This window comes from Ipomoea triloba, chromosome 16 (genome assembly GCF_003576645.1).
Source record: "Ipomoea triloba cultivar NCNSP0323 chromosome 16, ASM357664v1".
NCBI lineage: Eukaryota > Viridiplantae > Streptophyta > Magnoliopsida > Solanales > Convolvulaceae > Ipomoea > Ipomoea triloba.
The window spans coordinates 10,615,761-10,623,687 of record NC_044931.1 but is presented as its reverse complement, the minus strand read 5'-3'; the positions used below and the strand labels follow the sequence as shown (position 1 = coordinate 10,623,687).

Genomic DNA, 7,927 nt, shown 5'->3' with positions numbered 1-7,927 from the left:
GAAATTTGAATGGGTGAAAAAGTTACTTACATGCAAGTTTTGTTGAATTATTTTGTCGGGATTTTCAAACTATTTATTTTTTTTTTCAGATCTTGAACGGAACCTATGATATATTAACATCGTATATAAAAATGAGATATTTTTAGAAATCACAAATAATAAATCTCATGTAACGAAAAACATTGATTACATAGTTTCTATTTAAATCAATGAAGGCAACATCTCACTGTAATAAATTGTCATTATAATGCTACTACTCAACAAACTTTATTTAACAATCATATAAATGAAACTAATCCATAAATCCACTTCAAATGTCACTACTCCACTAACTAGCCGTGGTTTGACAATTGACAGAGAGGGTTTGAGAGGGAGGGTGAAGATGAGTAACAATGTTTGAAAATGTGTTTCAGTTCGACTCTAACCATGATAGTGATTACAGAGTGGGGTAAATGCCATAACTAAGGAGAAACAGATTTGGTGAGATATCACTAACAATAAGCACAATTCTCTAAATCTTGTAGATCTATGGTACTCCTAGTAGGGATATATATGGCAACACCACATCGTAATACACCAAAAAGACTAGATGGAGTATGGGTTATCACACATGAAAGATGATTTGTTTTGAAGGTTTCAATTGGGTTAGTTTATGTGTGGTAGTTTTGAGTGCATGGTTGAATTTTATTGATGATCAATACAAGGTTAGTATAAAAATATTCAAATAGTTTTCTCTATCATGATTTGTGTCAAGAATTTGATTTGTGCAAAAGCACGGAAACAAAAAATAACAACATTTTTTTTTCTCAAAAAATTAAAAAAGGCGATAGTTTGTAAATAGAAAGATGAGAAATATTTGTTAGTTTCTAGTGTGTTTTGTAAATAGTTATTGTTGATCCCATCTTACGCACAAGAGGCTTTATATGCGGTGATCGTGGATCGAACACGAGACCTTCAGATCTTCAGTCTGACGCTCTCCCATTTGAGCTATCCCCGCAGTACGAGTGTTACATACTCGGTTTTAATAATTGTTTTCTATTGTAAATTCCAAATTAAAAAACTAGGATAATTACACTCATAAAATAATGTGAAACAAAAATCATTTGTTATTATTTATTATATAGTTATTAATATGCAATAAAATGTCTTAAAACAAATCTGTATCAATTAAAATTTGTAAAGCTTACAATTTGAAATTTGAATGGGTGAAAAAGTTACTTACATGCAAGTTTTGTTGAATTATTTTGTCGGGATTTTCAAACTATTTATTTTTTTTCAGATCTTGAAAGGAACCTATGATATATTACCACCGTATATAAAAATTAGATATTTTGAGAAATCACAAATAATAAATCTCATGCAAAGAAAAACATTGATTAAATAGTTTCTATTTAAATCAATCAAGGCAACATCTCACTGTAATAAATTGTCATTATAATGCTACTACTCAACAAACTTTATTTAACAATCATATAAATGAAACTAATCCATAAATCCACTTCAAATGTCACTACTCCACTAACTAGCCGTGGTTTGACAATTGACAGAGAGGGTTTGAGAGGGAGGGTGAAGATGAGTAACAATGTTTGAAAATGTGTTTCAGTTCGACTCTAACCATGATAGTGATTACAGAGTGGGGTAAATGCCATAACTAAGGAGAAACAGATTTGGTGAGATATCACTAACAATAAGCACAATTCTCTAAATCTTGTAGATCTATGGTACTCCTAGTAGGGATATATATGGCAACACCACATCGTAATACACCAGAAAGACTAGATGGAGTATGGGTTATCACACATGAAAGATGATTTGTTTTGAAGGTTTCAATTGGCTTGGTTTATGTGTGGTAGTTTTGAGTGCATGGTTGAATTTTATTGATGATCAATACAAGGTTAGTATAAAAATATTCAAATAGTTTTCTCTATCATGATTTGTGTCAAGAATTTGATTTGTGCAAAAGCACGGAAACAAAAAATAACAACATTTTTTTTTGTCAAAAAATTAAAAAAGGCGATAGTTTGTAAATAGAAAGATGAGAAATATTTGTTTGTTTCTAGTGTGTTTTGTAAATAGTTATTGTTGATCCCATCTTACGCACAAGAGGCTTTATATGCGGTGATCGTGGATCGAACACGAGACCTTCAGATCTTCAGTCTGACGCTCTCCCATTTGAGCTATCCCCGCAGTACGAGTGTTACATACTCGGTTTTAATAATTGTTTTCTATTGTAAATTCCAAATTAAAAAACTAGGATAATTACACTCATAAAATAATGTGAAACAAAAATCATTTGTTATTATTTATTATATAGTTATTAATATGCAATAAAATGTCTTAAAACAGATCTGCATCAATTAAAATTTGTAAAGCTTACAATTTGAAATTTGAATGGGTGAAAAAGTTACTTACATGCAAGTTTTGTTGAATTATTTTGTCGGGATTTTCGAACTATTTATTTTTTTTTAGGATCTTGAAAGGAACCTATGATATATTACCACCGTATATAAAAATTAGATATTTTGAGAAATCACAAATAATAAATCTCATGCAAAGAAAAACATTGATTAAATAGTTTCTATTTAAATCAATCAAGGCAACATCTCACTGTAATAAATTGTCATTATAATGCTACTACTCAACAAACTTTATTTAACAATCATATAAATGAAACTAATCCATAAATCCACTTCAAATGTCACTACTCCACTAACTAGCCGTGGTTTGACAATTGACAGAGAGGGTTTGAGAGGGAGGGTGAAGATGAGTAACAATGTTTGAAAATGTGTTTCAGTTCGACTCTAACCATGATAGTGATTACAGAGTGGGGTAAATGCCATAACTAAGGAGAAACAGATTTGGTGAGATATCACTAACAATAAGCACAATTCTCTAAATCTTGTAGATCTATGGTACTCCTAGTAGGGATATATATGGCAACACCACATCGTAATACACCAGAAAGACTAGATGGAGTATGGGTTATCACACATGAAAGATGATTTGTTTTGAAGGTTTCAATTGGCTTGGTTTATGTGTGGTAGTTTTGAGTGCATGGTTGAATTTTATTGATGATCAATACAAGGTTAGTATAAAAATATTCAAATAGTTTTCTCTATCATGATTTGTGTCAAGAATTTGATTTGTGCAAAAGCACGGAAACAAAAAATAACAACATTTTTTTTTGTCAAAAAATTAAAAAAGGCGATAGTTTGTAAATAGAAAGATGAGAAATATTTGTTTGTTTCTAGTGTGTTTTGTAAATAGTTATTGTTGATCCCATCTTACGCACAAGAGGCTTTATATGCGGTGATCGTGGATCGAACACGAGACCTTCAGATCTTCAGTCTGACGCTCTCCCATTTGAGCTATCCCCGCAGTACGAGTGTTACATACTCGGTTTTAATAATTGTTTTCTATTGTAAATTCCAAATTAAAAAACTAGGATAATTACACTCATAAAATAATGTGAAACAAAAATCATTTGTTATTATTTATTATATAGTTATTAATATGCAATAAAATGTCTTAAAACAGATCTGCATCAATTAAAATTTGTAAAGCTTACAATTTGAAATTTGAATGGGTGAAAAAGTTACTTACATGCAAGTTTTGTTGAATTATTTTGTCGGGATTTTCGAACTATTTATTTTTTTTTCAGATCTTGAAAGGAACCTATGATATATTACCACCGTATATAAAAATTAGATATTTTGAGAAATCACAAATAATAAATCTCATGCAAAGAAAAACATTGATTAAATAGTTTCTATTTAAATCAATCAAGGCAACATCTCACTGTAATAAATTGTCATTATAATGCTACTACTCAACAAACTTTATTTAACAATCATATAAATGAAACTAATCCATAAATCCACTTCAAATGTCACTACTCCACTAACTAGCCGTGGTTTGACAATTGACAGAGAGGGTTTGAGAGGGAGGGTGAAGATGAGTAACAATGTTTGAAAATGTGTTTCAGTTCGACTCTAACCATGATAGTGATTACAGAGTGGGGTAAATGCCATAACTAAGGAGAAACAGATTTGGTGAGATATCACTAACAATAAGCACAATTCTCTAAATCTTGTAGATCTATGGTACTCCTAGTAGGGATATATATGGCAACACCACATCGTAATACACCAGAAAGACTAGATGGAGTATGGGTTATCACACATGAAAGATGATTTGTTTTGAAGGTTTCAATTGGCTTGGTTTATGTGTGGTAGTTTTGAGTGCATGGTTGAATTTTATTGATGATCAATACAAGGTTAGTATAAAAATATTCAAATAGTTTTCTCTATCATGATTTGTGTCAAGAATTTGATTTGTGCAAAAGCACGGAAACAAAAAATAACAACATTTTTTTTTGTCAAAAAATTAAAAAAGGCGATAGTTTGTAAATAGAAAGATGAGAAATATTTGTTTGTTTCTAGTGTGTTTTGTAAATAGTTATTGTTGATCCCATCTTACGCACAAGAGGCTTTATATGCGGTGATCGTGGATCGAACACGAGACCTTCAGATCTTCAGTCTGACGCTCTCCCATTTGAGCTATCCCCGCAGTACGAGTGTTACATACTCGGTTTTAATAATTGTTTTCTATTGTAAATTCCAAATTAAAAAACTAGGATAATTACACTCATAAAATAATGTGAAACAAAAATCATTTGTTATTATTTATTATATAGTTATTAATATGCAATAAAATGTCTTAAAACAGATCTGCATCAATTAAAATTTGTAAAGCTTACAATTTGAAATTTGAATGGGTGAAAAAGTTACTTACATGCAAGTTTTGTTGAATTATTTTGTCGGGATTTTCGAACTATTTATTTTTTTTTAGGATCTTGAAAGGAACCTATGATATATTACCACCGTATATAAAAATTAGATATTTTGAGAAATCACAAATAATAAATCTCATGCAAAGAAAAACATTGATTAAATAGTTTCTATTTAAATCAATCAAGGCAACATCTCACTGTAATAAATTGTCATTATAATGCTACTACTCAACAAACTTTATTTAACAATCATATAAATGAAACTAATCCATAAATCCACTTCAAATGTCACTACTCCACTAACTAGCCGTGGTTTGACAATTGACAGAGAGGGTTTGAGAGGGAGGGTGAAGATGAGTAACAATGTTTGAAAATGTGTTTCAGTTCGACTCTAACCATGATAGTGATTACAGAGTGGGGTAAATGCCATAACTAAGGAGAAACAGATTTGGTGAGATATCACTAACAATAAGCACAATTCTCTAAATCTTGTAGATCTATGGTACTCCTAGTAGGGATATATATGGCAACACCACATCGTAATACACCAGAAAGACTAGATGGAGTATGGGTTATCACACATGAAAGATGATTTGTTTTGAAGGTTTCAATTGGCTTGGTTTATGTGTGGTAGTTTTGAGTGCATGGTTGAATTTTATTGATGATCAATACAAGGTTAGTATAAAAATATTCAAATAGTTTTCTCTATCATGATTTGTGTCAAGAATTTGATTTGTGCAAAAGCACGGAAACAAAAAATAACAACATTTTTTTTTGTCAAAAAATTAAAAAAGGCGATAGTTTGTAAATAGAAAGATGAGAAATATTTGTTTGTTTCTAGTGTGTTTTGTAAATAGTTATTGTTGATCCCATCTTACGCACAAGAGGCTTTATATGCGGTGATCGTGGATCGAACACGAGACCTTCAGATCTTCAGTCTGACGCTCTCCCATTTGAGCTATCCCCGCAGTACGAGTGTTACATACTCGGTTTTAATAATTGTTTTCTATTGTAAATTCCAAATTAAAAAACTAGGATAATTACACTCATAAAATAATGTGAAACAAAAATCATTTGTTATTATTTATTATATAGTTATTAATATGCAATAAAATGTCTTAAAACAGATCTGCATCAATTAAAATTTGTAAAGCTTACAATTTGAAATTTGAATGGGTGAAAAAGTTACTTACATGCAAGTTTTGTTGAATTATTTTGTCGGGATTTTCGAACTATTTATTTTTTTTTCAGATCTTGAAAGGAACCTATGATATATTACCACCGTATATAAAAATTAGATATTTTGAGAAATCACAAATAATAAATCTCATGCAAAGAAAAACATTGATTAAATAGTTTCTATTTAAATCAATCAAGGCAACATCTCACTGTAATAAATTGTCATTATAATGCTACTACTCAACAAACTTTATTTAACAATCATATAAATGAAACTAATCCATAAATCCACTTCAAATGTCACTACTCCACTAACTAGCCGTGGTTTGACAATTGACAGAGAGGGTTTGAGAGGGAGGGTGAAGATGAGTAACAATGTTTGAAAATGTGTTTCAGTTCGACTCTAACCATGATAGTGATTACAGAGTGGGGTAAATGCCATAACTAAGGAGAAACAGATTTGGTGAGATATCACTAACAATAAGCACAATTCTCTAAATCTTGTAGATCTATGGTACTCCTAGTAGGGATATATATGGCAACACCACATCGTAATACACCAGAAAGACTAGATGGAGTATGGGTTATCACACATGAAAGATGATTTGTTTTGAAGGTTTCAATTGGCTTGGTTTATGTGTGGTAGTTTTGAGTGCATGGTTGAATTTTATTGATGATCAATACAAGGTTAGTATAAAAATATTCAAATAGTTTTCTCTATCATGATTTGTGTCAAGAATTTGATTTGTGCAAAAGCACGGAAACAAAAAATAACAACATTTTTTTTTGTCAAAAAATTAAAAAAGGCGATAGTTTGTAAATAGAAAGATGAGAAATATTTGTTTGTTTCTAGTGTGTTTTGTAAATAGTTATTGTTGATCCCATCTTACGCACAAGAGGCTTTATATGCGGTGATCGTGGATCGAACACGAGACCTTCAGATCTTCAGTCTGACGCTCTCCCATTTGAGCTATCCCCGCAGTACGAGTGTTACATACTCGGTTTTAATAATTGTTTTCTATTGTAAATTCCAAATTAAAAAACTAGGATAATTACACTCATAAAATAATGTGAAACAAAAATCATTTGTTATTATTTATTATATAGTTATTAATATGCAATAAAATGTCTTAAAACAGATCTGCATCAATTAAAATTTGTAAAGCTTACAATTTGAAATTTGAATGGGTGAAAAAGTTACTTACATGCAAGTTTTGTTGAATTATTTTGTCGGGATTTTCGAACTATTTATTTTTTTTTCAGATCTTGAAAGGAACCTATGATATATTACCACCGTATATAAAAATTAGATATTTTGAGAAATCACAAATAATAAATCTCATGCAAAGAAAAACATTGATTAAATAGTTTCTATTTAAATCAATCAAGGCAACATCTCACTGTAATAAATTGTCATTATAATGCTACTACTCAACAAACTTTATTTAACAATCATATAAATGAAACTAATCCATAAATCCACTTCAAATGTCACTACTCCACTAACTAGCCGTGGTTTGACAATTGACAGAGAGGGTTTGAGAGGGAGGGTGAAGATGAGTAACAATGTTTGAAAATGTGTTTCAGTTCGACTCTAACCATGATAGTGATTACAGAGTGGGGTAAATGCCATAACTAAGGAGAAACAGATTTGGTGAGATATCACTAACAATAAGCACAATTCTCTAAATCTTGTAGATCTATGGTACTCCTAGTAGGGATATATATGGCAACACCACATCGTAATACACCAGAAAGACTAGATGGAGTATGGGTTATCACACATGAAAGATGATTTGTTTTGAAGGTTTCAATTGGCTTGGTTTATGTGTGGTAGTTTTGAGTGCATGGTTGAATTTTATTGATGATCAATACAAGGTTAGTATAAAAATATTCAAATAGTTTTCTCTATCATGATTTGTGTCAAGAATTTGATTTGTGCAAAAGCACGGAAAC

At 30.7% G+C, this 7,927-nt stretch overlaps 6 non-coding genes across 6 annotated transcripts; all 6 read right to left on the bottom strand.

Moving 5' to 3' along the window:
• Positions 1-924: 924 nt before the first annotated feature.
• On the bottom strand, positions 925-997 carry TRNAF-GAA. Its single transcript has one exon. It is a non-coding gene; the product is annotated as a tRNA-Phe (tRNA).
• A 1,117-nt stretch (positions 998-2,114) lies between these two features.
• TRNAF-GAA lies at positions 2,115-2,187 on the bottom strand. Its single transcript has one exon. It is a non-coding gene; the product is annotated as a tRNA-Phe (tRNA).
• A 1,118-nt stretch (positions 2,188-3,305) lies between these two features.
• Positions 3,306-3,378, bottom strand: TRNAF-GAA. Its single transcript has one exon. It is a non-coding gene; the product is annotated as a tRNA-Phe (tRNA).
• A 1,118-nt stretch (positions 3,379-4,496) lies between these two features.
• Positions 4,497-4,569, bottom strand: TRNAF-GAA. Its single transcript has one exon. It is a non-coding gene; the product is annotated as a tRNA-Phe (tRNA).
• Positions 4,570-5,687: 1,118 nt separating this feature from the next.
• TRNAF-GAA lies at positions 5,688-5,760 on the bottom strand. Its single transcript has one exon. It is a non-coding gene; the product is annotated as a tRNA-Phe (tRNA).
• Positions 5,761-6,878: 1,118 nt separating this feature from the next.
• TRNAF-GAA lies at positions 6,879-6,951 on the bottom strand. The gene has a single exon. It is a non-coding gene; the product is annotated as a tRNA-Phe (tRNA).
• Between the last annotated feature and the right edge of the window lie 976 nt (positions 6,952-7,927).